Source organism: Heterodontus francisci, chromosome 5 (genome assembly GCF_036365525.1).
Source record: "Heterodontus francisci isolate sHetFra1 chromosome 5, sHetFra1.hap1, whole genome shotgun sequence".
NCBI lineage: Eukaryota > Metazoa > Chordata > Chondrichthyes > Heterodontiformes > Heterodontidae > Heterodontus > Heterodontus francisci.
Genome location: NC_090375.1, coordinates 79759661 through 79786285, shown reverse-complemented (window position 1 = coordinate 79786285; position 26625 = coordinate 79759661). Strand labels below are relative to the sequence as shown.

Genomic DNA, 26625 nt, shown 5'->3' with positions numbered 1-26625 from the left:
TGCTTTGTCCTAGATGGTGTCAAGCTTCTTGAGTGTTGTTGAAGTGTCATTCATCCAGGCAAGTGGGGAGTATTCCATCACACTCCTGACTTGTGCCATGTAGATGGTGGACAGGCTTCAGGGAGTCAGGAGGTGACTTTCCCGTTACAGAACTTCCAACCTCTGACCTGCTGTTGTAGTCACAGTATCTATGTGACTGGTCCAGTTATGTTTCTGGTCAATGGTGATCCCAGGATGTTGAATTCAGCAATGGTAATGCTGGTGAATGTCAAAGTAAGATGGTTAGGTTCTATCTTGATGGAGATGATCTTTGCCTGACACTTGTGTGATGCAAATATTACTTACATGTGAAGTAAGGGGGATGGGTAGCTGAGAGTTGGGACAAAATAAGAAATGAAAATAGAAGGCAGAAAATTAATGGATGAGACTGGAAGACTGAGGAAACAAAAGTTAGAAAATAACAAGAAGAGTTTGGCAGTGCTCAAGGGTATTTTTTTTTTAATTGTTCATGGGATGTGGGCATCGTTGGCTAGGACAGCATTTATTGCCCATCCCTAATTGCCCTTGAGAAGGTGGGGATGAGCCGCCTTCTTGGACCGTATTGACTTTGTTGCGGTTTGATATAACTGAGTTGTTTGCGAGGCCATTTCAGAGTCAACCACATTGCCGTGGGTCTGGTGTCACATGCAGGCCAGACCAGGTAAGGACAGCAGATTTCCTCCCCCAAAAGGAAACTAGTGAACCAGGTGGGTTTTTAACAACAATGATTACATGGCCATCATTAGACTAGCTTTTAATTCCATATTTATTAGTAGAATTCAAATTCTACCTTCTGCCATGGTGGGATTCAAACCCATGTCCCCAGCATAATACCCTGAGTCTCTACGTTACTGGGCTAGTGACAATACCACTATGCCACCGCCTCCTCAATTTATTTCAACACGAGCAGTATAGCAAATAAAGCAGTTGAGCTGAGAGCACAGATAGACACATGGCAGTATTATATTATAGCTATTACAGAAACATGTTTGAGGAGGGACAGGAATGGCAGCTCAACGTTCCTGGTTACAGGGTTTTCAGACGCGATAGGGAGGGGGATAAGAAAGGAGGGGGAGTGGCAATTTTGGTCAAAGAGACCATGACAGCTGTGAGGAGGGATGATATGTTGGAAGGTTCATCAAATTAGGCCATATAGATTGAGTTAAGGAACAAAATAGGGGCAATCACACTGCTGTTAGTGTACTATAGACTCCCAAACAGTCAGAGGGAGATAGAAGAGCAGATATCTAGGCACTGTAGATGTACCTACCCCACATGCCCTTCTCAAGGGCAATTAGGGATGGGTAATAAATGCTGGCCTAGCCAGCGATGCCCACATCCCATGAATGAATAAAAGAAGTCTCCTGAGAAGTGCAAAAACAATAGGGTGGTCATAGGGGATTTTAACGACCCCAATATTAACTGGGACAGTTTGAGTGTGAAAGAAATTGAGGGAGCAGAATTCTTGAGGTGCATTCAGGAGAACTTTTTTAGCCAGTGTGTAGCATGTCCAACAAGAGAGAGTGCAGTTTTAGACTTAGTTTTAGAAAATGAAGATGGGCAGTTGGAAGGAGTGACAGTGGGAGAGCATTTTCATGGTAGTGATCATAATTCAGTCAGTTTTAACATAATTATGGAAAAGGGCAAAGATAGAACAGGAGTTAGCATTCACAGTTGGGGCAAGGCCAATTTAACAAAGCTGAGGAGTGATTTCATAGAATCATAGAAAGTTTAAGGCACAGAAAGAGGTCACTTGGCCCACCGTGTTTGTGCCGATTTAGCGAAGGTACACTGGAAACAGCTACTTGAAGGTCAGATCAGTGGGAGACATTCAAAGTAAACATGTTCCCACAAAGAAAAAGGGTGAGATGGCCAAATCTAGAACCCCCTGGATGTCAAGGAGCTTACAGGATAAGATAAGGCAGAAATGGAAAGCATATGTCAGACACAGAGAACCCAATACTACAGAAAGCCGAGAGGTATATAGAAAGTGGAGCGGGTGAAATCAAAATGGAAATTAGAAAAGTAAAGAGAGTATGAAAGAATATTGGCAAGCAAAATCAAGGTGAACCCAAAGATGATTTATCAATACATTAGGAGTAAGAGGATAACGAAGGAGCGAGTAGGGCCCATAAAAGATAAAAAAGGTAACCTATGTGTAGGGGCAGAAGATGTTGGTATGGTTCTTAATGAATACTTTGCGTCTGTCTTCACAAAAGAGGGGGGACGATGCAGATATTGTAGTTAAGGAAGAGGGGTATGAAATATTGGAGGTGATAAACATGGAGAGAGGAAGTATTAATGGGATTAGCATCCTCGAAAGTTAATAAATCACCAGAGCCGGATGAAATGTGTCCTAGGCTGTTAAAAGAAGCAAGAGAGAAAACAAAGGAAGGTCTGACCATCATTTTCCAATTCTCGCTGGTGCCGGAGGATTGGAGGACTGCAAACATTGTACCTCTGTTTAAAAAGGGACCAAGGGATAGACAGAATAATTACAGGCCAGTCAGTCTAACCTCAGTAACGGGCAAATTATTGAAAACAATTCTGAGACAGGATAAACTGTCACTTAGAAGGGCACAAATTAATCAAGAACAGTCAGCATGGATTTGTTAAGGGAAGATCCTGTTTGACCAACTTGATTGAACTTTTTAAAGAAGTAACAAGGAAGATAGATGAGGGTAGTACAGTTGATGTGGTCTACATGGATTTTAGCAAGGCTTTTGACAAGGTCCCACATGGCAGACTGGTTAAAAAAATAAAATCCCTTGGGATCTGGGGAAATGCAGCAAGGTGGATACAAAATTGGCTCAGTGCCAGAAAACAAAGAGTAATTTGTTGACAGATGCTTTTGTAACTGGAGGGTTGTTTCCAGTGGAGTTGTGCAAGGCTCAGTACTGGGTCCCCTGCTTTTTGTGTTATATTAACAATTTGGACATAAATGTAGGGGGTATGATCAAGAAGTTTGCAGATGACACAGAGATTGGCCATTTGGTAGATAGTGAGGAGGATAGCTTAGGCTGCAGGAAGAGACTGATGGTCTGGTTAGGTGGGCGGAAAAGTGGCAAATGGAATTCAACCTGGAGAAGTGTGAGGTGATGCATTTGGGGAGGTCAAACAAGGCAAAGGAATACAAGATTAATGGGAAAATACTGAGAACATAAGAACTAGGAGCAGGAGTAGGCAATTCAGCCCCTCGAGCCTGCTCCGCCATTCAATACAATCATGGCTGATCTCATCTCGGCCTCAACTCCACTTTCCTGCCCATTCTCCATAACCCTTCAACCCATTACTAATTAAAAATCTGTCTATTTCTTCCTTAAATTTGCTCAATGTCCCGGCATCCACCGCACTCTGGGGTAGTGAATTCCACAGACTCATGTCCATTTGAGAGAAGTAATTTCTCCTCATATCTGTTTTAAATCTGCTACCCCTTATCCTAAAACTATGACCTCTCTTTCCAGATTGCCCCACCAGAGGAAGCATCCTCTCTACGTTTACTTTGTCAATCCCCTTAATCATCTTATATACCTCAATTAAATCTCCTCTCATTCTTCTAAACTCTAGAGAGTAAAGGCCTAAACTGCTCAATCTCTCTTCATAAGACAGACCCCTCATCCCGGGAAGCAATCTAATGAACCTCCTCTGAACTGCCTCCAATGCAACTACATCCCTCCTCAAATAAGGGGACCAAAACTGTACGCAATACCCCAAGTGCAGTCTCACTAATGCCTTGTACAGTTGCAGCAACACTTCCCTACTTTTATACTCTATTCCTTTAGAAATAAATGCCAAAATTCCATTTCCCTTCCTTATTACCTGCCGCACCTGCATACTAGTTTTCAGCGATTCATGCACGAGGACACCCAGATCCCTCTGCACCGAAGCACTCTGAAGTTTCTCTCCATTTAGATAATAACTTGCCTTTCTATTCTGCCAACCAAAATGGATAACCTCACACTTATCCATGTTAAACTCCATCTGCCAAATTATGGCCCATTCACCGAACCTATCCATACCCATTTGTAAATTTCGTATTTCCTTAATGCAATTTACTATCCCACCTATTTTAGTATAATCTGCAAATTTGGCTATAGCACTTTCTATCCCTGCATCCAAGTCATTAATATAGATTGTAAATAGTTGGGGCCCGAGTATTGAACCCTGTGGCACCCCACTAGTTACATCTTGCCAACCAGAAAAGGACCCATTTATCCTGACTCTGTTTTCTGTTGGTTAGCCAATCCTAGTCAAAGAGTCATACAGCACTGAAACAGGCCCTTCGGTCCAATGAGTCTGTGCCGACCATCAACCACCCATTTGTTCCAATCCTACATTAATCCCATATTCCCTACCACATCCCCACCTTCCCTCAATTCTCCTACCACCTATCTATACTAGGGGTAATTTATAATGGCCAATCTACCTATCAACCTGCAAGTCTTTGGCTGTGGGAGGAAACTGGAGCACCCTGTGGAAACCCACACGGTCACAGGGAGAACTTGCAAACTCCGCACAGACAGTACCCAGAACTGAATCTGGGTCACTGGAGCTGTGAGGCTGCGGTGCTAACCCATGCGCCACTGTGCCACCCTTTCCAAGCTTATAAATTGCCCCTAACACCATGTGATCTTACCTTGTGTATTAACCTTTTATGCAGCACCTTATCAAATGCCTTCTGGAAGTCCAGATCTACTACATCTACAGGATCCCCATTATCTACTTTACCTGTTACAGCTTCGAAGAACTCTAGCAAATTAGTCAAACATGATTTACCCTTCATAAAACCATGCTGACACTGATGGATTGTGTTTTGACTTTCTAAATATCCTGGTATTACTTCCTTAATAATGGATTCTAACAATTTCCCAACGGCAGATGTTAATCTAACTGGTCTATAGTTTCCTACTTTCTGCCTCCCTCCCTTTTTGAATAAGGGCGTTAATATTAGCATTTTTCCAATCCACTGGAACCTTTCCCATATCCAGAGAATTTTGGAATATTATAACCAATGGATCCACTATCTCCACTGCCACTTCCTTTAAGACCCTAGGATGTAGGCCATCAGGCCTTGGGGACTTGTCTGCCTTCAATCCCAATAGTTTGCTCAGTACTTTTTTCCTAGTGGTGATGATTGTTCTAAGTTCCTCCCTTTCTATAACCTCTGCATTACCTGTTACTATTGGGATTGTTCCAGTATCCTCCACCGTGAAAACTGAGGCAAAATACTGATTTAATATCTCCGTCATTTCTGTGTTCCTCACAATTAACCCCCCCAGTCTCATCCTCCAAGGGACCAACATTCACTTTAGCTACTCTCTTACCTTTTATATATTTATAGAAGCTTTTGCTATCCATTTTTATATTTTACGCTAGTTTTCTTTCATAATTTACCTTTGCTCTTTTTATTACCTTTTTAGTAACCCTTTGTTGATCTTTAAAAGTTTCCTAATCTTCTAGCCTGCCACTGGCCTTTGCAATATGGTGTGCCTTAGTTTTTGTCTTTATGTTATCCCTAACTTCCTTGTTTAGCCATGGATGTTTTTCCCCCTCTTACAATCTTTCTTCCTCTCTGGAATATATTTTAGTTGGGAGGAACTGAATATCTCCTTAAACTTCTGCCACTGCTCATCAACTGTCCTACCTTTTAGTCTTCCTGCCCAGTCCACTAGGGCCAAATCTGTCCTCATGCCTATGTAATTACCTTTGCTTAACTCCAGGACACTAGTGTGGGACTCCAGTTTCTCACTCTCAAACTGAATTTGAAATTCTAGCATGCTATGATCACTCTTCCCTAGAGGGTCCTTAACTGTGAGATCATTAATTAATCCCACCTCATTACACAATACCAAATCTAGAATAGCCTGCTCCCTGGTTGGTTCCACAACATATTGCTCCAAAAATCAATCTCAAAATCATTCAATGAACTCTCCCTCGAGGCTACTCTTGCCAATATGATTAATCCAGTCTATATGTATATTAAAATCACCCATGATTATTGCCTTACCTTTCTTACAAGCCCCCAGTATTTCCTGGTTTATACTGTGCCCCACTGCAGAACTCTTTGGGACCTATAGATTACTCCCACCAAGGTCTTCTTTCCCTTGCTATTTCTTATTCCTACCCAGACTGATTCTAAGTCTTGATCTCCAGTGCCTATATCATCTCTCACTACAACACTGATCTCTTCCTTTACTAACAAAGCTACACCACCTCCTTTTCCTTCCAGCCTATCCTTCCGAAATACTGAGTACCCTTGGATATTCAATTCCCAAACCTGGTTTCCTGCAACCACGTCTCAGTAAACGTCACTATTTGCGCTATTAACCCATTAATTTTATCCCTAATGCTTCGTGCATTCAGATACAAAGCCTTGAAGTTTGTTCTATTATCAAATTTCTCTACTCTTGTATGATTCCTTGGTGCAATATGGCGTTCACGTGTTCTGTCCCTATCTTTTATTTTCTGGTAACAATCAGCCTCATCGCTAACCTGCACTCCTACCTTCTCCTTTAACTTTAACTTCCTAATTTTCCATGCAACTGAACCCTCCCCCCCACTATTTAGTTTAAAGCCCTATCTACAGCCCTAGTTATGCAATTCACCAGGACTCTGGTCCCAGCGTGATTCAGGTGGAGCCCCATCGGAACAGCTCCCTCCTTCCCCAGTACTGGTGCCAATGTCCCATGAATTCAAACCCATTCCTCCCACACCAATCTTTGAGCCATGCAGTTACTTCTTTAATCTATTGACCCTGTGCCAATTAGCTCGTGGCTCAGGTAGTAATCTGGAGATAATTACCTTTTTGGTTCTGCTTTTTAATTTAGCCCCTGGCTGCTCATATTCACTCAGCAGAACCTCTATCCTCGTTCTACCTATATCGTTGGTACCTACGTGGACCATGACAACTGGATCTCTCTCCTCCCACTCCAAGTTCCTCTGCAGCCCAGATGAGATATCCTGAATCCTGGCACCAGGTAGGCAACACAGCCTTCAGGGCTCTCGATCCTGGCCACAGAAAACAGTGTCTATGCCCCTAACTATACTCTCCCCAATTACAACTACATTTCTCTTTACTCCCCCCACTTGAATGGCTCCCTGTACCACGGTGATGATCAGTTTGCTCATCTTCCCTACAGTCCCTGCTCTCGTCCACACAGGGAGCAAGAATCTCAAACCTGTTGAACAAGGACAAGGGCTGAGGCTCCTGCAACACTACCTCTTGGATCCCTCTACCTGTCTCACTCATAGTCACACCCCTCCTGTCCCTGACCACTGGCCAAATTCAAGGTAGTTAATCTAAAGGGTGTGACTGTCTCCTGAAACATAGCGTCCAGGTAACTCTCCCCCTCCCTGATGTGTCACAGTGTCCAAAGCTCAGACTCCAGCTCATCAAATCTGAGCCGGAATTCCTCGAGCAGCCAACACTTGCTACAGATGTGGTCACTAAGAACCACAATGGGGTCCACCAGCTCCCACATCATACAACACATCGCCTGGCTCTGCATCTCTATTTTATTTAATTAGATTTTAATTTGTTTTTTTAATTTCCGACTGGAGTTTAGTTTTTAATCTGTAAAATATTTCTCCTATTCGCCTTTAATCTGAAATCAACTTAGAATAGATAATTCAAATTAGCAGTTACCTACGGTTTTCCTGTGATGTCACTCTTTTTTTTCACTCCGTTTTTACTCCCTTAAAATACCCAAATATTAGATTATTTATACTAGGAACTTTGATTCCCTAAAAAAAAACTACCTAATATATTAAAAAAGAACTGCAGACCTTTCTCTTTACTTCAGTTACTTACCGAGCTATTTAGAGCTATTCCCCAACAGCTGTTACTCACCAACCAATCACCTTGCAGCTTTCCTGTGATGTCACTGTTGACTTTTTTTTTTCAAAACTCCGGCGCGCCTGGACTGTTCCCGAATGGTAAGCCGGCTCACTGAATGACCTCTCGCTCTCTCTCCCGGTCTCTTTGTGCTCCGGCTCCGCTCTCGCTGTGTCCCGCTCGCTGAGTGAACTCTTGCTCTCTCTCCCGGTCTCTTTGTGCTCCTTGAGAAGTGGAGAGGAAGTGATGGGCATTGCAGTGAATGTCCACAGATCCCTGAATGTAGTAGGACAGGTTGATAAGTTGGTTAAGAAGGCATATGGAATCCTTTCCTTTATCAGCCGAGGTACAGAATATAAGAGCATGGAGGTTATGCTGGAAGTGTATGACTCATTGGTTAGGCCACAACTTGAGTAAAGTGTGCAGTTCTGGTCACCTCATTACAGAAAGGATGTAATTGTACTGGAGAGGGTACAAAGGAGATTTAGAAGGATGTTGATGGCACTGGAAAAATGCAAATATGATGAAAGATTGGATATGCTGGGGTTGTTCTTGGAACAGAAAAGGCTGAGGGGATCTGATTGAAATGTACAAAATTTTGAGGGGCCTGGATAGAGTGGAGGTGAATGGCCTATTCACCTTAGCAGAGAGGTCAGTGACTAGGGGGCATAGATTTAAAATAGAAAGGTAAAAGAGGGGAGATGAGGAAATATTTTTTCATCCAAATGGTCTGGAACTCACTGCCTGAAAGGGTAGTCGAGGCAAAGTCTGCATATGCACCTCAGGTGCCGTAATCTGCAGGGTTACGGATCAAATGCTGGAAGGTGGGATTAGACTGGGTGGATCGTTTTTCGGCCAGCACAGACACAATGGGCCAAGTGGTCTCTTTCTGTGCTGTAAACCTTCTATGATTCTATGACACAGTACATAAAGTTTATAGTTATCTGAGGTGTAATCTAAATAATATAAATCTGGCAAACAAAATTTCTATCTCATTACTCAGTTTAGTTGCATTCCTGTTTCTTCACACGCTTCCCTGCAGTGATGGATTGTCAGGAGTTCATTTTAGATTTATAGTTAAAACAATCTCAACTCATTCAAAGTTGGAGATGAGGAGGACATGTTATTGTTTCTCATCCACGTGGTACTTTAGATGCTTTATTTTCCATGTGATTTATTTTCACTCAGAGAACTGAATTATTTCCAGATGCATTAATTTGGTGAATTATTAAGAAGGTTATGCCTGTTTTCTTACAGAACATGATGTGGTCATTGCTTTGATCATTTCATCCTGTTTTAATGTCCTCAATCACGTCACTGTCATTTCAGAAAATAATGACATCAGCAGGATTTTGAAACAGAGGACAGTGTGACCTGAATCCATCTAAAAATCTGTTATGCAAATAACTGCTGAGAACACTACTTGAACTGAACAAAGTATCTTGAGTTTTTGCCATTTCTGGTTTCTAAGCAAATGTTTGGATTTTGGTCATTTTAAACATGATTTTACTTTGTCCTGCCCTGTCCTATAAAAGAAATAACTGGGTATATTTTTCTTCCGTGTAATTAGTGGCGCCAGTGCAGAATGGTCAAGGGCTTCATTTAAATATTATAATGCATGGTTTTTTTTATTCTCTGAGTTATATGTTCAGTTCATTCATAAGAAAAAAGCAGACAGGATCAGGCTGGTTCAGGGAAGATAGCAAATGACTACTTAAAGAGAAACCAACTGGACTTTTCATGTGATCATTACCAAAAAAAGACTTTAAATATGGATTTTGAGAGCTGAATTTTTAAGTATTCTTTTGTTGAATGCATTGGGGAGAATCTCCATGAGGATTCTCCCAATCATGCATTGCAACTTTGGCAGAAGACTCTCAAAAACCCTGGAGAAGCAGCATAAACAGAACCTCTTGCATTTTATTTTTGATCACTCTAATTAACATTTGGAATATGATAATGACTCTCTTTTTGTGTAATTCTGCTGAAGCAACAGGTGGATGTATGGAGGGATAAAAGGAAGATTAACTTGTACGTGGCAATACTCAAATTAACTTGTAAGTGGTAATACCTACTTGCCAAGCAACAGTCATGATGCCTTTATTATATGACAATCCTTTGCACCTGGGCCTTTTGAAAGAAAATTCAAACACAACTAATGGCTTCTAGGAATTCATCCCCTTGATGCATTCGATTAGACTGTGGCTTATATGTATATTCACTACATTTACCTGCCTTGGTTCTGTAACCCTTAATGCCCTTGCCTAACAAAACATCTATCCATCTCAGTTTTAAAATTTTCAATTGACTTAACCTCAACAGCTTTTCAGCTGTAAGAGATATCCAGATTTCCACCGTCCTTTGTGTGAAGAAGTGCTTCCTGACATTACCCCTGAACTGGCTAACAAGGTTAACCTCTTCAGTCCGGGCTCGTGATGCCATTGAGATAGTCAAGAACAGCACACTATAATGAGACACACAAGTCCACAAGGATCATTACCAAATCCACTTTTGGCATTTTAAAGCAGTGCATCAGATGCTTGAACAGCTCAGTGGTTGTCTTGCAATATAGCCCCACCAGGATATCAAAAATATGTTGAATCCTGATCTTGCTACACAACCCTGCTACCAGAAAGACCTAACCATAGAATTGGTGAGGAGACGGGGTGTTGATGGTGGAAGGATAAAGCCCACTAAAAGCCAAAGGCAGGACAAGACACTGACAATGGGGCAAAAGATATCACTGCTGAAACACCATTGCAAGTAGCAACAGTTTACTCCAGGCACTCTTAGAAGAGACTTTCTGGTGATGAGCCACATGATCCAATGTATTAATAGTTCCCATGTGCGGAATGAAGTGGTTAAATGTGTTTTACACTATGTTAAATCAACTATTGTGGATGCTGAGTCCTTGGGTTGCTAATGCCTTATTCTGCACCATCAGACAAACACCAGCGATATAAAGTGTAGCCAAATTTAAATCCCTAAAAGTATTTACTGTAAGGGCCTATTGTTTTTGGTCCAGTACTGCCCCTTGATGACAGTGTACATCTTATGTGCTTTTCAACCAAACTTGTGCTTTTTTAAGCAGCAGTAAAGCAGATGAGTAAGGAGTAAGGCTGACTGTTGGGTGTCAGTAAGAGTCTCTTGGGTTCATGATGGTTTTCTATGTTCTTGTACTGAGGTCCTACAGCTGCTTCTGCCATATCTTGTCTTGTGGTGGCTGCCAGGTTCAAGCAGCTTTCTGGCACATGCACTGTCCTTTGGCAGCATTTCCCTGGAAAGCAGCAAAATCATTTTTCAGTGTGCTCTGCATGTCCAGTCAGAGGAGGGGAGATGAATATAAAATGATTCTGTAATTTTCTTGAGTTTTTTTGTAATATAACATGTTAGAACAAAAGATGTAATTTGAGCATAGGAGCACTAAGTTTAACGGAGTATTTGTCTTGCTGTTTTGGGAAGAATTCCTTGCCTCTCATGTGCAAACCTTACCTACAAACTCTACTCCAACTTTGGAAATAAGTTGTCAAATGTGTCAACTACTTTCCCCTGCTTTCATTGAGGTGCTTTGGGTAGAACACTGTTGGCCAAGTATCGGACACTTTCTGGAATGTTCTCAGTAACATTTTGCTAACAGGACTGTGTTAGTTGGCCATTTAATTCCTATTTTCTTTGCTCTCTATATTTTTTTTCCCTCTGTTTTTCTTCTCTTTTTTTCTAAAGATGGTGGCTTTTATGCTATGAACTACATGGACCAACATGCAAGTTGTCATTCTTCATATGTGTCCCTACATGCTGAGTGCTGTAAAGTTAATCAGCTGCAGGGCAATCCCAGCTGCAGCTGATGTTATCCTCACATTGTAATTTTTCAGTAGGGACTAGTTTTTTTGCCCTCCCTCACCTGCGAACTCTGAGGTCAATTATAGTGTTCTCACGACTAGCTCAGTTAAGACTTACTAACTGAGCACAGCCCTGGAAGTGGACCTCTGACCTCTTTAGTATGTATGGCTCAGTGCTACAAACATGGTGCTTACAGAGCCATGTGTTCAAATGTCATTTTAAATTTCAGTATTGCACTTTATTTGGCTTCTTTTTTGCGAACTTCCCTTTGATTCTATAGTTTCTGTCAAACTTCCACAACATGTGGTTAACCTGGTTTGATAAATATTTTATAGTATCATAGAATCTTACAGCTTGAAAGGAGGCCATTCATCCCATCCTGCCTCTGCCAGCTCATTGAAAGAACTAACCAAATACAGTAAAAGCTTTGTTATCTGGCACTTTACCAACCGGAAAGCTCTATTATCTGGAATTTCTGAACTCTTCCGAGGCTTGTCTCCCAATGCTGAGTTTTCCCAAGTGCAGCCGTTTGTTCTCGGCATTATTGTACTGTAGTTAGTGATGCTGCCAATAGTCATCTTAGTGGTGCTGCCAGCAGTCCATCTCGTTGCTTCGCTGTACTAATGCAGTATCGCAATTTATCACCCCCATCCACCCATTATGGCATCCAAAAAAACATTGACAGGAAAAGGGGAAAAGCAGACGCTACACCAGAAAATAAACATTTGCAGGCATCTTGAAAAAGGTGAAAATCATAATCTGTTGATGAATTAATATAATGTTGGTGCATCAACCATATACGACATCAAGGGTCAAAAAGACCTGTTCCGAGACTAATAAAGCTGTTGAACAACGCCGTCCTCCATATAAACCTAAATTAGAGCAGCTAGACAGTGTATTGTATGAATGATTTTCTTTGAAAGACTCCGAGGGTGCCTGTTTCTCAGGTCCAATGCTCATTGCAAAGGCAAACGACTTTCATAATCAAATGAAATTGACTGAACCATGTGCATTTTCTGATGGATGGCTTTATTGCTTTAAACAGCGGCATGGCATAAGAAGGCTAGATGTAACCAATGAACAAAAATTAGCTGACCATGAGGCTGCAGAAAGGTATTGTGATTTCTTCAACAAGTTAATTGCTGAACATGATCTATCCCCAGAACAAATTTATAATGCGGATGAAACAGGCCTATTTTGGCAATTCGAACCTAGCTGGTAGAAGTGAATCTAGTGCTGCAGGTTTTAAACAAAATAAAGACAGAATAATTGTGCTTGCACCGTGGAAATGCATTGACTGAAGCTTTTGACGTTTGGCACATATCATTGTCCTAGGGCATTTAAAGGTGCAAAGCATTTACTTGTTGATTACAAAGTACAAAGTAATGCACGGAAAGTACGGAAAGTCCTCATCAGAGAACTCCTCTTTGCTGACGATGCTGCTTTAACATCTCACACTGAAGAATGCCTGCAGAGTCTCATCGACAGGTTTGCGTCTGCCTGCAATGAATTTGGCCTAACCATCAGCCTCAAGAAAACGAACATCATGGGGCAGGATGTCAGAAATGCTCCATCCATCAATATTGGCGACCACGCTCTGGAAGTGGTTCAAGAGTTCACCTACCTAGGCTCAACTATCACCAGTAACCTGTCTCTAGATGCAGAAATCAACAAGCGCATGGGTAAGGCTTCCACTGCTATGTCCAGACTGGCCAAGAGAGTGTGGGAAAATGGCGCACTGACACGGAACACAAAAGTCCGAGTGTATCAGGCCTGTGTCCTCAGTACCTTGCTCTACGGCAGCGAGGCCTGGACAACGTATGCCAGCCAAGAGCGACGTCTCAATTCATTCCATCTTCGCTGCCTTCGGAGAATACTTGGCATCAGGTGGCAGGACTATATCTCCAACACAGAAGTCCTTGAAGCGGCCAACACCCCCAGCTTATACACACTACTGAGTCAGCGGCGCTTGAGATGGCTTGGCCATGTGAGCCGCATGGAAGATGGCAGGATCCCCAAAGACACATTGTACAGCGAGCTCGCCACTGGTATCAGACCCACCGGCCGTCCATGTCTCCGTTATAAAGACGTCTGCAAACGCGACATGAAATCGTGTGACATTGATCACAAGTCGTGGGAGTCAGTTGCCAGCATTCGCCAGAGCTGGCGGGCAGCCATAAAGACAGGGCTAAATTGTGGCGAGTCGAAGAGACTTAGTAGTTGGCAGGAAAAAAGACAGAGGCGCAAGGGGAGAGCCAACTGTGCAACAGCCCCAACAAACAAATTTCTCTGCAGCACCTGTGGAAGAGCCTGTCACTCCAGAATTGGCCTTTATAGCCACTCCAGGCGCTGCTTCACAAACCACTGACCACCTCCAGGCGCGTATCCATTGTCTCTCGAGATAAGGAGGCCCAAAAGAAAAAAAGAAAGAATGCATGAATGGACAAAGAAAGATGTTTTATGATTGGTTTCACAATGTTTTTGTACTTGCAATGAAAAAACATTTGAGAAAAATAAGAAAACCTGAAAATAGCAAAGCTATTCTTTTATTAGAATCACAGAATCACAGAATAATACAGTGCAGAAGAGGCCCTTCAGCCCATCGAGTCTGCACTGATGCATTAAAGACACCTGACCTGTCTACTTAATCCCATTTACAAGCACTTGGCCCATAGCCTTGAATGTTACGACATGCCAAGTGCTCATCCAGGTACTTTTTAAAGGATGTGAGGCAACCCGCCTCTACCACCCTCCCAGGCAGTGCATTCCAGACCGTCACCACCCTCTGGGTAAAAAGGTTCTTCCTCAAATCCCCCTTAAACCTCCTGCCCCTCACCTTAAACTTGTGTCCCCTTGTAACTGACCCTTCAACTATGGGGAACAGCTGCTCCCTATCCACTCTGTCCATGCCCCTCATAATCTTGTACACCTCGATCAGGTCACCCCTCAGTCTTCTCTGCTCCAGCGAAAACAACCCAAGCCTATCCAACCTTTCTTCATAGCTTAAATGTTCCATCCCAGGCAACATCCTGGTGAATCACCTCTGCAACCCCCTCCAATGCAATCACATCCTTCCTATAATGTGGCGACCAGAATTGCACACAGTACTCCAGCTGTGGCCTTACAAAGGTTCTATACAACTCCAACATGACCTCCCTGCTTTTGTAATCTATGCCTCGATTGATAAAGGCAAGTGTCCCATATGCCTTTTTCACCACCCTATTAACCTGCCCTTCAGCCTTCAGAGATCTATGGACAAACACGCCAAGGTCCCTTTGTTCCTTGGAATTTCCCAGTGTCAGGCCATTCATTGAATACTTCCATGTCACATTACTCCTTCCAAAGTGTATCACCTCACACTTTTCAGGGTTAAATTCCATCTGCCACTTTTCTGCCCATTTGACCATCCCACCTATATCTTCCTGTAACCCAAGACATTCAACCTCACTGTTAACCACTCGGCCAATCTTTGTGTCATCCGCGAACTTACTGATCCTACCCCCCACATAGTCATCTATGTCGTTTATATAAATGACAAACAATAGGGGACCCAGCACAGATCCCTGTGGTATGCCACTGGACACTGGCTTCCAGTCACTAAAACAGCCATCTGTCATCACTCTCTGTCTTCTACAGCTAAGCCAATTTTGAATCCACCTTATCAAGTTACCCTGTATCCCATGTGCATTTGCTTTCTTGATAAGTCTCCCATGTGGGACCTTGTCAAAGGCTTTGCTGAAATCCATGTAAACTACATCAACTGCACTACCCTCATCTACACACCTGGTCACATGCTCAAAAAATGCAATCAAATTTGTTAGGCATGACCTCCCTCTGACAAAGCCATGCTGACTATTCCTAATCAAATTTTGCCTCTCCAAGTGGAGATAGATTCTCTCCTTCAGAATTTTCTCCAATAGTTTCCCTACCAATTCCCTAGACAATTGTCAAGCTCACCTTCATAAATTGAGGTTCGTATCCGGAAATATTTTTACCATCTTCCTGCCTGCCAGTGTTGCCTCATTGATTCAATCAATGGACCAGGGCGTCATCCAGAATATGAAATGTTTTTAGAGGAGAGATTTTCTAAGATTAATCAATCATGAAGGCACAATCCAAAAGTTTAAATCAAATTATAACATTAAAGATACAATTTTCAATGTGGCTTATGCATGGAATTCAGTTAAAGGTGAAACATTAAGGAAGGCTTGATTAAAACTGCGACCCAGTGTTATATTTGCATAAGTGTCTTCTGATGAAGAGGAATTTGAAAGCTTTAATGTTCGCCTTAAAAAAATACAATATCACAAATTCTTGACATGCCGAGGGATGTTCCTTCTACAAACCCAATCAACCAGCTTAGTGAAAATAAAGAAGATTGGAGGTTGATGTGACACGTGTTAGTGATGCAGAAATAATAGAGTTTTGTCCTGAATCCTGAGAGGTCTAAGGAAATGGAAGAAGACTCAGCAGAAGATTTTAGTGAGGAACAGAAAATAACTTGGGCTAATGCTGCTTCAGAATTTGATACATTAATCAAATTTGTTGAAAGGCAGACTTATTAATTTGCACAAGAGGTTATGCAGCCATATATTTTGCACTTTACTTTCACACAAAAAAGACATGAAGCAAGTCGGCAAATGATGCCCGAAATCTTTTCAAGAAAACTTCCAAGGCTTGCCATAGACTCAGTACAGATTCTGTCCATCACCTACTACATCTTGTGCTTTAGTGTAATTTATACATTAAGTTTACTGTTCCTCGAGAATTCTATGCATCTTTACTGCCTCAAGATTTCTGTATTGTACATCTTCTTGTTCTTTGTTCATTTCTCTTGTACGGACTCTTGATTAACTGGAATTTATGATTTCCCGGCGCCTCTCAGGTTCGGCGCCTCTCAGGTTCGGCGCATGTCTGATAACAAAGCTTTCACTGTAGTTCCACTCCTCTGGTTTTTTGTCCCATAGCCTTACAAATGTTTCATTTTCAAGTACTTATCTAATTCCCTATTGAATCTGCTTCCACCAACCTTTCAGGCAGTGCATTCCAGATCATAAATACTCGCTGTGTAAAAGAAATTCTCTTCATCTCCCCTCTTGAACATTGAATATTTATTCAATGTTGAGGAAAGCACTTGTTACATCAACACCCTTCTTGACCTCTGATAAGGGTCTTTACAAGAACTCGAGTGACTTAAATATTTAAAGCAGTGTCAGCTGGCACAGTAGGTAAAAGTTTGCCTGCATAGATTCAAGCCCATGCCAAGATTTGAGCATATAATCTAGGCTGACAGCTTACTGCAGTACTGACAGAATGCTATCTTGTGACAGGCACTGTCCTTTGGGTAAGCCATTAAACCAAGGCCCCATCTGCTTGCTTAGATAGGCATTGAAGATCCTGTGTCATTATTTAAAGAAGAGCAAGTAGCTCTAATGTTGTCCTCACTAACATTCCTCCTTCAACCAATATCACCAAAATCGATTATCCTCAGTATTCATTTCATCTCTTTGCTGTTTGTGGAAACTTGCTGTGTGCAAAATGGCTTCCATGTTTACCCACATAACAACAATAACTGAACAATGTAATTCATTCTATGTGATCTGCTTTGAGACATTTCTGAGAGATGTCATAAGTAAATTGCTATGTAAATTCACTCTCATTCTTTCTATACTCAATTGCAAAATGAAAACTTTCTATTACAAAAGCAAAATACTCTAGATGCTGGAAAACTGAAATAAAAACAGAAAATGCTGAGAACACTCAGCAGGTCAGGCAGCATCTGTGGAGAAGATATAAAGTTAACATTTCAAATTGATGACCTATTAATAGTAACTACTGTTACTGGTGATTGTACAGCCTAGCTTTGTAGGAACTATGGTAAATATATTACTGTAGCCTCTTGTCTCCTTGAAAAAGCTGCAAAATGAGTTTTGCACTGCACACAATGTAATCAGTAAGATAGTGCTCTCGTTTGTTGCTTCTTTTGTACATTTTCACTGAAACCAATGGCAAATGACCAGAAAATAAAAAAAATTGTAAATACACTGTGGGTCTATCAGTATATAAAAAGAGAAAAGAAAGAGATTGATTTTGAAAATGGCTTTTGGTCAATATAGCTGAGCCAGCAGCTTTTATACAGCTTGCTCTTTTCAGCTCTCCTGATTTGAAAGCTGATGCAAGTTTGTGCACTTGATTCACACAAGAATGTGCCATTTGCATCACTGTCATTTCCACTCAGGAAAATGAAAGGACTGAACAAGTTGTAATGTGCGCATCCTATAAGCCTTAACCTTATTCATAATCTGAATTATAAAATGACCCAATTTCTTTTAATTCTATGCTGATCAGATCAATGTACTGGATCAATATTCGGAGAGTATTTTTGTTCATTTAAGTGGACTTCTGTAAATGTGGGATTGTAAAAGATGTAGGGCTAAAAATTGTTGTGAGCCATTTATCAGGTGCAGGGGTCGCAATTTGTGATCTGCCTGCGCCTGCTCTGGCAGAGGCAGACAGCATGCTAATTTGCTGCTTCCACCTCATTTCCATGACTGTAGCATAGGGCGAGAATCTACCACACTGCTGTCTGCCTCTACACTTAGCAGGTAGCCAAGCAGCATGTGCTAATAGCACGTTGTGCAGCCAGCCAGCCTTCTATTCTTAAAGGCAATCTGTACCTCTTAAAGGGAGGCTGCACTGAATTACAGGAGACTGCTGCTGAATTCTATTGCTGTAATTCAAACAAAGAAAAGGCATCACTAGGACAGAGGGAAAGCTCCAGAATCATAGATGAGGCAGTGAAGGTCTTAGTGGTGGAAGTGGACAGGAGGAAGACGCCAGGGTTCCATGGGGCGTGAGGAAGCCCTCAAAGACAAACCTCCGAAGGGACTGGGAGCAGGTCAATGCATCTGGAGCTGAGGACCTGGCAGTAGTACCACAAGAAGTCAATGACCTCACATGGGTCAAGGTCACTGAATGCATCTTCACATGACATTTACTACCCACAATACCACTCACGCTGCTCAATGCACTGCACTCCTGTCACTCATCCAGCACCAGCTCCTGGCACTCAGGGCTCATGTATAGAATCCACCTCACCCTCAAATGCCTTCCAATGATGCCAACCTCACACCCACCTCTCACTGCCTCCATTTACCTCCAGCTAATCAGCCCTGGCAGGAGCATCACCCAAACACAGTGCAACACAATCACTGACATTCTTCCCTCTGTCTTGCAGGACAAAGTGGCACATAATAGAAGGGAGCAAATTAGAGCCAGCAGGAGGAAGTACACTTGCATCTTCTGAACCCTACAGCGGAGATGGTTCACCGCATCATGGGGCCGGCTGCAAAACAGTCCATGGCATCTGGTGTCGCTGAGAACATTGAGGAAGATGGTATGTTTCTGCCTTATGCCCCTTCTCAATTCCCAGCTCATTCTTGTCCTGCTATCTGGCATGCTGAGCAAGCTGCAGATGTTGTCACTATGGGCTGCTTGCTTCCCACCCCTTCCCTCAACCCAACCTTTGCCTTCTGATTTTCTGCTTTCAGACACTGAAGAACTGCTACTTGCCCAGCCACAAGACCTCCAGGAGGAGGAGAGAAAGCAACAGAACAGCACTGATGAAGAGGCCCTGTCACTTGATCTGACACTCACAGCCACCAGCTCACATACCTTGGAGGCTAGTACAGAGTTGGGATCAGCATGCGGTGAGTGACTGGTCATGAGTGGGCTGCAACCAGGCCAGGGTAAAGGATGGTCCATTTTCCAGCTCACCAGATGGCGAGGTCTCAGACGAATTTGACTACAGGGAACTCAGATGAGGACGCAATGTGGCAGCGTACAGGGGAGCACTGAATGGGCATGCACACCAAGATGCTGGATATATTGGCTGGCCTGCCAGTCAGTCTCCTGTCACTATCAAGGAGCATGGAGGAGTCTAGCTCCAGGCTGGCAGAGGGCACAATGTCCTCTCCACAGCCTCTGTTCCATTTCCCGTCTTGCTACAGACCCAGAGATACTGTTACTACTGCCCCCATATGTGTTGCAGCCTTTGTGTGGACAGCTACTCTGACATCCCTTTGAAAATGTAGCAACACTCCCTCCCAAATCCAGCAACCTCACCATAATACCTCCAAAGAAACTCCAAAGTACTTCCAGACACTTTGCAATAGCAGAAGTTCTTCAAAGTTACCTTACCTGAAAGTTGGGTGCCTAGATATTTAAATAATGCTTGTGCTGCGCCCCTCTTACAAATGAACACTTGATCTTTGGTGAGTGAAAGGCAAATTCGTTGAATGAAGCTGCATTGTCCAAATTTGGAAAATGGACATCACGCTAGCTGGTAGGGCCTTGAGATATCATGATAGGACCAGTTCAGTTGCTTCCAGTACTCGGAGAGGATGCTTGCATAAGTGCCCTTCTCAAGATGGTGCACCGTGCATGTCATGCTGGAAGTAGCTGGTGGTGCAGTGCACAACCCCAGAAGGGCAATCAACTTCCGTAGTGCCATTTCCAGTGGCGCTATGGATCTGAATTTTGTGCCCGTAAAATACAACTCAAGAAATATTGTAATGAGGCCAACCATTTGGAGATTTGTTGTTGGAGAAACTAAACTAATAAGTGTAAATATAAAAGCCTATAAATTTGTTGGTACCACACACATTTTACAGGCATAAAGCAGGCATCTAAGCATCCTATATGGCAGGTAGCATGCATGCGCCCATCCAATAATAAAAGTACGCCGCCTGGCTTATTTGATCAGGCTCCTCCTTAGGCGTGCGGTAAGTATTCAAAATAGTAATTCAAATGTTCAAATAAGGATCCTATGACCATTTTATGAAATTAGTCTGCATCAGCGCCGGACTCGTCACATGGCAAATTTGCTCAGCATCTCTTGACATTAACAGTCTATGAGGGGTCTATTTAAAGGGCTCATCCACTACATGCAAATTCATGTTGGTTTGTCATTTTAGGCTGCTACTGAACGTTTGGACATTTTTTGGCCTATTGTTTCACTTCTACAAATGATAGTTGACTTTGGAGAAGATATTTTTGCTGATGCTGCACTGTTTTTGGCTATACAGCCAAAACTCTCACCCCACCTGCGATGGCTAGCACTTCTTATTTCATCGGGCAGAGATGTTCAGAGGGACGCGACCTCCTCTGGTGGCTGTCTACTGTCACAAGGTGTGTGTGACCTACTCTTGCAAGAAATAAGGGAGTGTTTGTGATAGTCTTGTGAGGTATTTAGTTCATGCATCATCATTGTCAGATAGATTGATCTGTATTATGTAAGATGAGAGGTATGGGGAAGTGAGGGCTATAGAAGTAGTGGGTGTGTCAGTATGAGAAGGAGGTAGACTGAAGTGTGCTGGAGTGATTGTAGAAGAGTGAAGGGAACAGGGGAGGGTAATGTTGTGAGTAGTGAGGCTAAGGGTGGTAGAGGTATTCTTGTAGATATGAGGATGTGGGGATTGGGCAGAAACATTGAATTGAGGTTGAAGAGCAGTTGTGATCTTTTTGAAGGGCAGAGCAGACCTGAAGGGCGATATAGCCTACTCCTGGTCCTATTTATGTTCTTATGTTATTGTGATGGAAATCACACCTACCAAATGGAAACATATTAATTTTGTCACATGGGACACGACTGAAACTTTTTTGCTGGACATTGCACATAACTTGTTTTTTAAAAACCCAACAGAGCTGACCATCTGAAACATAGTTGTACATTTGCATTCTGAGAGACAGTTGAATAACGAGACAATGGGGGTGCTCACTGGGCAAACATGATTTTTTTTTAATTTATAGATACAGCACTGAAACAGGCCCTTCAGCCCACCGAGTCTGTGCTGACCAACAACCACCCATTTATACTAACCCTACAGTAATCCCATACGAAACCTACACTAGGGGCAATTTACAATAGCCAATTTACCTATCACCTGCAAGTCTTTGGCAGTGGGAGGAAACCGGAGCACCCGGCGAAAACCCACGCAGTCACAGGGAGAACTTGCAAACTCCGCACAGGCAGTACCCAGAATTGAACCCGGGTCCCTGGAGCTGTGAGGCTGCGGTGCTAACCACTGCGCCACTGTGCCGCCAGAATTCCACAGCCCACAGAGTGTGTCCGGAAAGTTTTGAAATCAACAACCATCCCAGAAACTACTGTTTCACACAAAGTGATGGTCACATGACCTACCTGCTGGCCAAACTAAGGACTATTTGAATTGTGCCTCACAGAAAGGTAACAGACTGCAACTGAACTCCAAGAGGAAAGCACCTCTCTCTCTCTCTCTGTCTCTCTAGCAAAGTCCCGGGGAACCCACAGTGGCAGCGTAAACCTCAAGACTATAGAACTTTACAGGCGACCACCAAGAAAACCTCTCTTTGGCCTTCCGGTACCAGAGAAGCATGCTTAAAATTGTGCACTGGGCCCCAATGAGAACTCCAAGATATTAATGCCAATTGAGGACATTGTATCAAAGACATTATCATCTAATAACTGAATTCTATTGATGACAAACTCTACTTCAACACCCCCACCCCAATTCTTTCTCCCCTTCTGTATCTACTTGTGTGTGTGTTTCTCTCAGATGCATGCGAGTGTGGTTGCCTCACGTATTTTAATCATTTTACCCGGGTTAGAGTGGTAAGGCTAATAAACTTGCATCTTTCTCGTTTAAACCTAAGAAACTTTGTCTGATCGGTTCACTTGCAATTACAATTAGAGAGCAGTGAGCAAAGTCTCACTGAGGTGGTAAGCTAAAATCACTGGGTTTTAAAAGGTAAACTCTGTTACGGCCAAATCAGGAAATGAGCAAGAGAGGAGCCTGAGAGCCCCTTCTTCACCTGATCGTAACATTATTATGTTCTTATATCTCATCTTGACAACTTGGGTGAGACATTTAAACCCCTTTCGCATTGCAGCCATGTACTGGGAGCTAAGCTCTTGGCATTGCTCTCCTCTACAAACACTTTCCAATGGTGATTGAGGTGTTGTCTGCAGGGCTTTCTGTCAACTATGGGAAACAGGATCTCCTTCGTCTTGTACACCACCTGCACCAGAGCCTCCAGTATGGTAGAAAGAATCCGGGTACCTTCTCAGCACCTCTTCTAGCAATTTTTTTTCCAATCTGGGAAGTTTCCCTGTTGTCTGCATCCAGAGTGCATTTCTCCTTTAAAAGCTGCCAGCTGCCTTTATGTGGCATCAGTGATATCTGATTCCTTCTCCTCCCTCACCTACCCCCTGCAAAAACTGGCATGCAGCCAATGAATAATGCGGGCAATGCTGGCTGCATGTCTGAATCATTATAATGAGGTCCCAGCACCAATGTCACATGCACCCTAGGATCACCTGAGCAAGTAGGTGTATCAAGCACCCCTACACCTGCACACTCGTTTCTGGGCACCATTAAATTTCTAGGCCATTGCCTATATGGTCTGACAAGGGAAAAGGTGGAGCCGTAATCCTGAATGCACAAACCAGAAAAAGCAGGAAAGTCTGGCACAAAGACAGACATTCCCAAGGCAACACTGAGCTTGTGCATGCTAATTCCTGTCAGCATGACAATAGAGATAAAAGGGACAATTTTAATAGCAAAAGACAGGTGTGTTAGAATTAGAATTAGAATTAGAATATTACAGCGCAGTACAGGCCCTTCGGCCCTCGATGTTGCGCCGACCTGTGAAACCATCTGACCTACACTATTCCATTTTCATCCATATGTCTATCCAATGACCACTTAAATGCCCTTAAAGTTGGCGAGTCTACTACTGCTGCAGGCAGGGTGTTCCACACCCCTACTACTCTCTGAGTAAAGAAACTACCTCTGACATCTGTCCGATATCTATCACCCCTCAACTTAAAGCTATGTCCCCTCGTGTTTGCCATCACCATCCGAGGAAAAAGACTCTCACTATCCACCCTATCTAACCCTCTGATTATCTTATATGTCTCTATTAAGTCACCTCTCCTCCTCCTTCTCTCCAACGAAAACAACCTCAAGTCCCTCAGCCTTTCCTCGTAAGACCTTCCCTCCATAACAGGCAACATCCTAGTAAATCTCCTCTGCACCCTTTCCAAAGCTTCCACATCCTTCCTATAATGCGGTGACCAGAACTGCACGCAATACTCCAGGTGCAGTCTCACCAGAGTTTTGTACAGCTGCAGCATGACCTCATGGCTCCGAAACTCGATCCCCCTACTAATAAAAGCTAACACACCATATGCCTTCTTAACAGCCCTATTAACCTGGGTAGCAACCTTCAGGGATTTATGTACCTGGACACCAAGATCTCTCTGTTCATCTACACTACCAAGAATCTTCCCATTAGCCCAGTACTCTGCATTCCTGTTACTCCTTCCAAAGTGAATCACCTCACACTTTTCCGCATTAAACTCCATTTGCCATCTCTCAGCCCAGCTCTGCAGCCTATCTATGTCCCTCTGTACCCTACAACATCCTTCGGCACTATCCACAACTCCACCGACCTTAGTGTCATCCGCAAATTTACTAACCCACCCTTCTACACCCTCTTCCAGGTCATTTATAAAAATGACAAACAGCAGTGGCTCCAAAACAGATCCTTGCGGTACACCGCTAGTAACTAAACTCCAGGATGAACATTTGCCATCAACCACCACCCTCTGTCTTCTTTCAGCTAGCCAACTTCTGATCCAAAGCTCTAAATCACCGTCAACCCCATACTTCCGTATTTTCTGCAATAGCCTACCATGGGGAACCTTATCAAACGCCTTACTGAAATCCATATACACCACATCCACTGCTTTACCCTCATCCACCTGTTTGGTCACCTTCTCGAAAAACTCAATAAGGTTTGTGAGGCACGACCTACCCTTCACAAAACCGTGCTGACTATCGCTAATGAACTTATTCTTTTCTAGATGATTATAAATCCTGTCTCTTATAACCTTTTCCAACATTTTACCCACAACCGAAATAAGGCTCACAGGTCTATAATTACCAGGGCTGTCTCTACTCCCCTTCTTGAACAAGGGGACAACATTTGCTATCCTCCAGTCTTCCGGCACTATTCCTGTCGACAATGACGACATAAAGATCAAGGACAAAGGCTCTGCAATCTCCTCCCTAGCTTCCCAGAGAATCCTAGGATAAATCCCATCTGGCCCAGGGACTTATCTATTTTCACACTTTCCAAAATTGCTAACACCTCCTCCTTGTGAACCTCAATCCCATCTAGCCTAGTAGCCTGAATCTCAGTATTCTCCTTGACAACATTTTCTTTCTCTACTGTAAATACTGACGCAAAATATTCATTTAACGCTTCCCCTATCTCCTCTGATTCCACACACAACTTCCCAATACTATCCTTGATTGGCCCTAATCTAACTCTAGTCATTCTTTTATTCCTGATATACCTATAGAAAGCCTTAGGGTTTTCCCTGATCCTATCCGCCAATGACTTCTCGTGTCCTCTCCTTGCTCTTCTTAGCTCTCCCTTTAGATCCTTCCTGGCTAGCTTGTAACTCTCAAGCGCCCTAACTGAGCCTTCACGTCTCATCCTAACATAAGCCTTCTTCTTCCTCTTGACAAGTGCTTCAACTTCTTTAGTAAACCACGGCTCCCTCGCTCGACAACTTCCTCCCTGCCTGACAGGTACATACTTATCAAGGACACGCAGTAGCTGCTCCTTGAATAAGCTCGACATTTCGATTGTGCCCATCCCCTGCAGTTTCCTTCCCCATCCTGCGCATCCTAAATCTTGCCTAATCGCATCATAATTTCCTTTCCCCCAGCTATAATTCTTGCCCTGCGGTATATACCTGTCCCTGCCCATCGCTAAGGTAAACCTAACCGAATTGTGATCACTATCACCAAAGTGCTCACCTACATCTAAATCTAACACCTGGCCGGGTTCATTACCCAGTACCAAATCCAATGTGGCATCGCCCCTGGTTGGCCTGTCCACATACTGTGTCAGAAAACCCTCCTGCACACACTGGACAAAAACTGACCCATCTAAAGTACTCGAACTATAGTATTTCCAGTCAATATTTGGAAAGTTAAAGTCCCCCATAACAACAACCCTGTTACTCTCGCCCCTGTCGAGAATCATCTTCACTATCCTTTCCTCTACATCTCTGGAACTATTCGGAGGTCTATAAAAGACTCCCAACAGGGTGACCTCTCCTCTCCTGTTTCTAACCTCGGCCCATACTACCTCAGTAGACGAGTCCTCAAATGTCCTTTCTGTCGCTGTAATACTCTCCTTGATTAACAATGCCACACCCCCCCCTCTTTTACCATCTTCTCTGTTGGGTTCATGTGGGCTATGAACATTTTTTAAAACTCCAACCCAACACCAACATGCCTCCAAGCTGCTCGCTTCAGGTTTTAAGAGGCGGGATATGGGAGAGTTTAAATATTAAATATGAGTGTCTCAAAATTTACCTGTCTTCCAGGTTTAACCATGGTTGGCTAGGTTTCGGGAATCCCGGCAGATAAAGGAAGGCAAGGAATGCTTCTTGAAAAAGGTATGTGCTTTTAAAGCATTGTTTTGGGGCCAGAAAGAATGGGTGCTTCCTCCCAGGCCCCTCAGCTTATCTGCTTCCTCAGCACTATCAGAACCACCCCCTCCCCACCCCTCACCCCCCACCAACACCATGCAAAGAATGCTCCCACTATCAGATCCCCAGGATCGGAGATCAATCCACCGCCAACCCCCCGCACCCTCACCCCACTGCAAGGATCAGCTCCCTCCTCCGCACCCCGGATTGGTGCGCACCACCCCCAAGATCCAGACTTCCCCCTTGCCCACTTCCCCCACTCCCCCAACTACAACTCACCTATTAACACAACTGCAGCCTCCTTACCTGCTCCTGGCCTGCTGCCTCCCCCGGAGCATTCCCCAGCTGGAGGAGGCAGTGG

General features: G+C 43.3%; 1 pseudogene; it reads left to right on the top strand.

Moving 5' to 3' along the window:
• The first annotated feature begins 12373 nt into the window (after positions 1–12373).
• Positions 12374–18570, top strand: LOC137370262 (jerky protein-like; annotated as a pseudogene).
• Positions 18571–26625: the final 8055 nt, after the last annotated feature.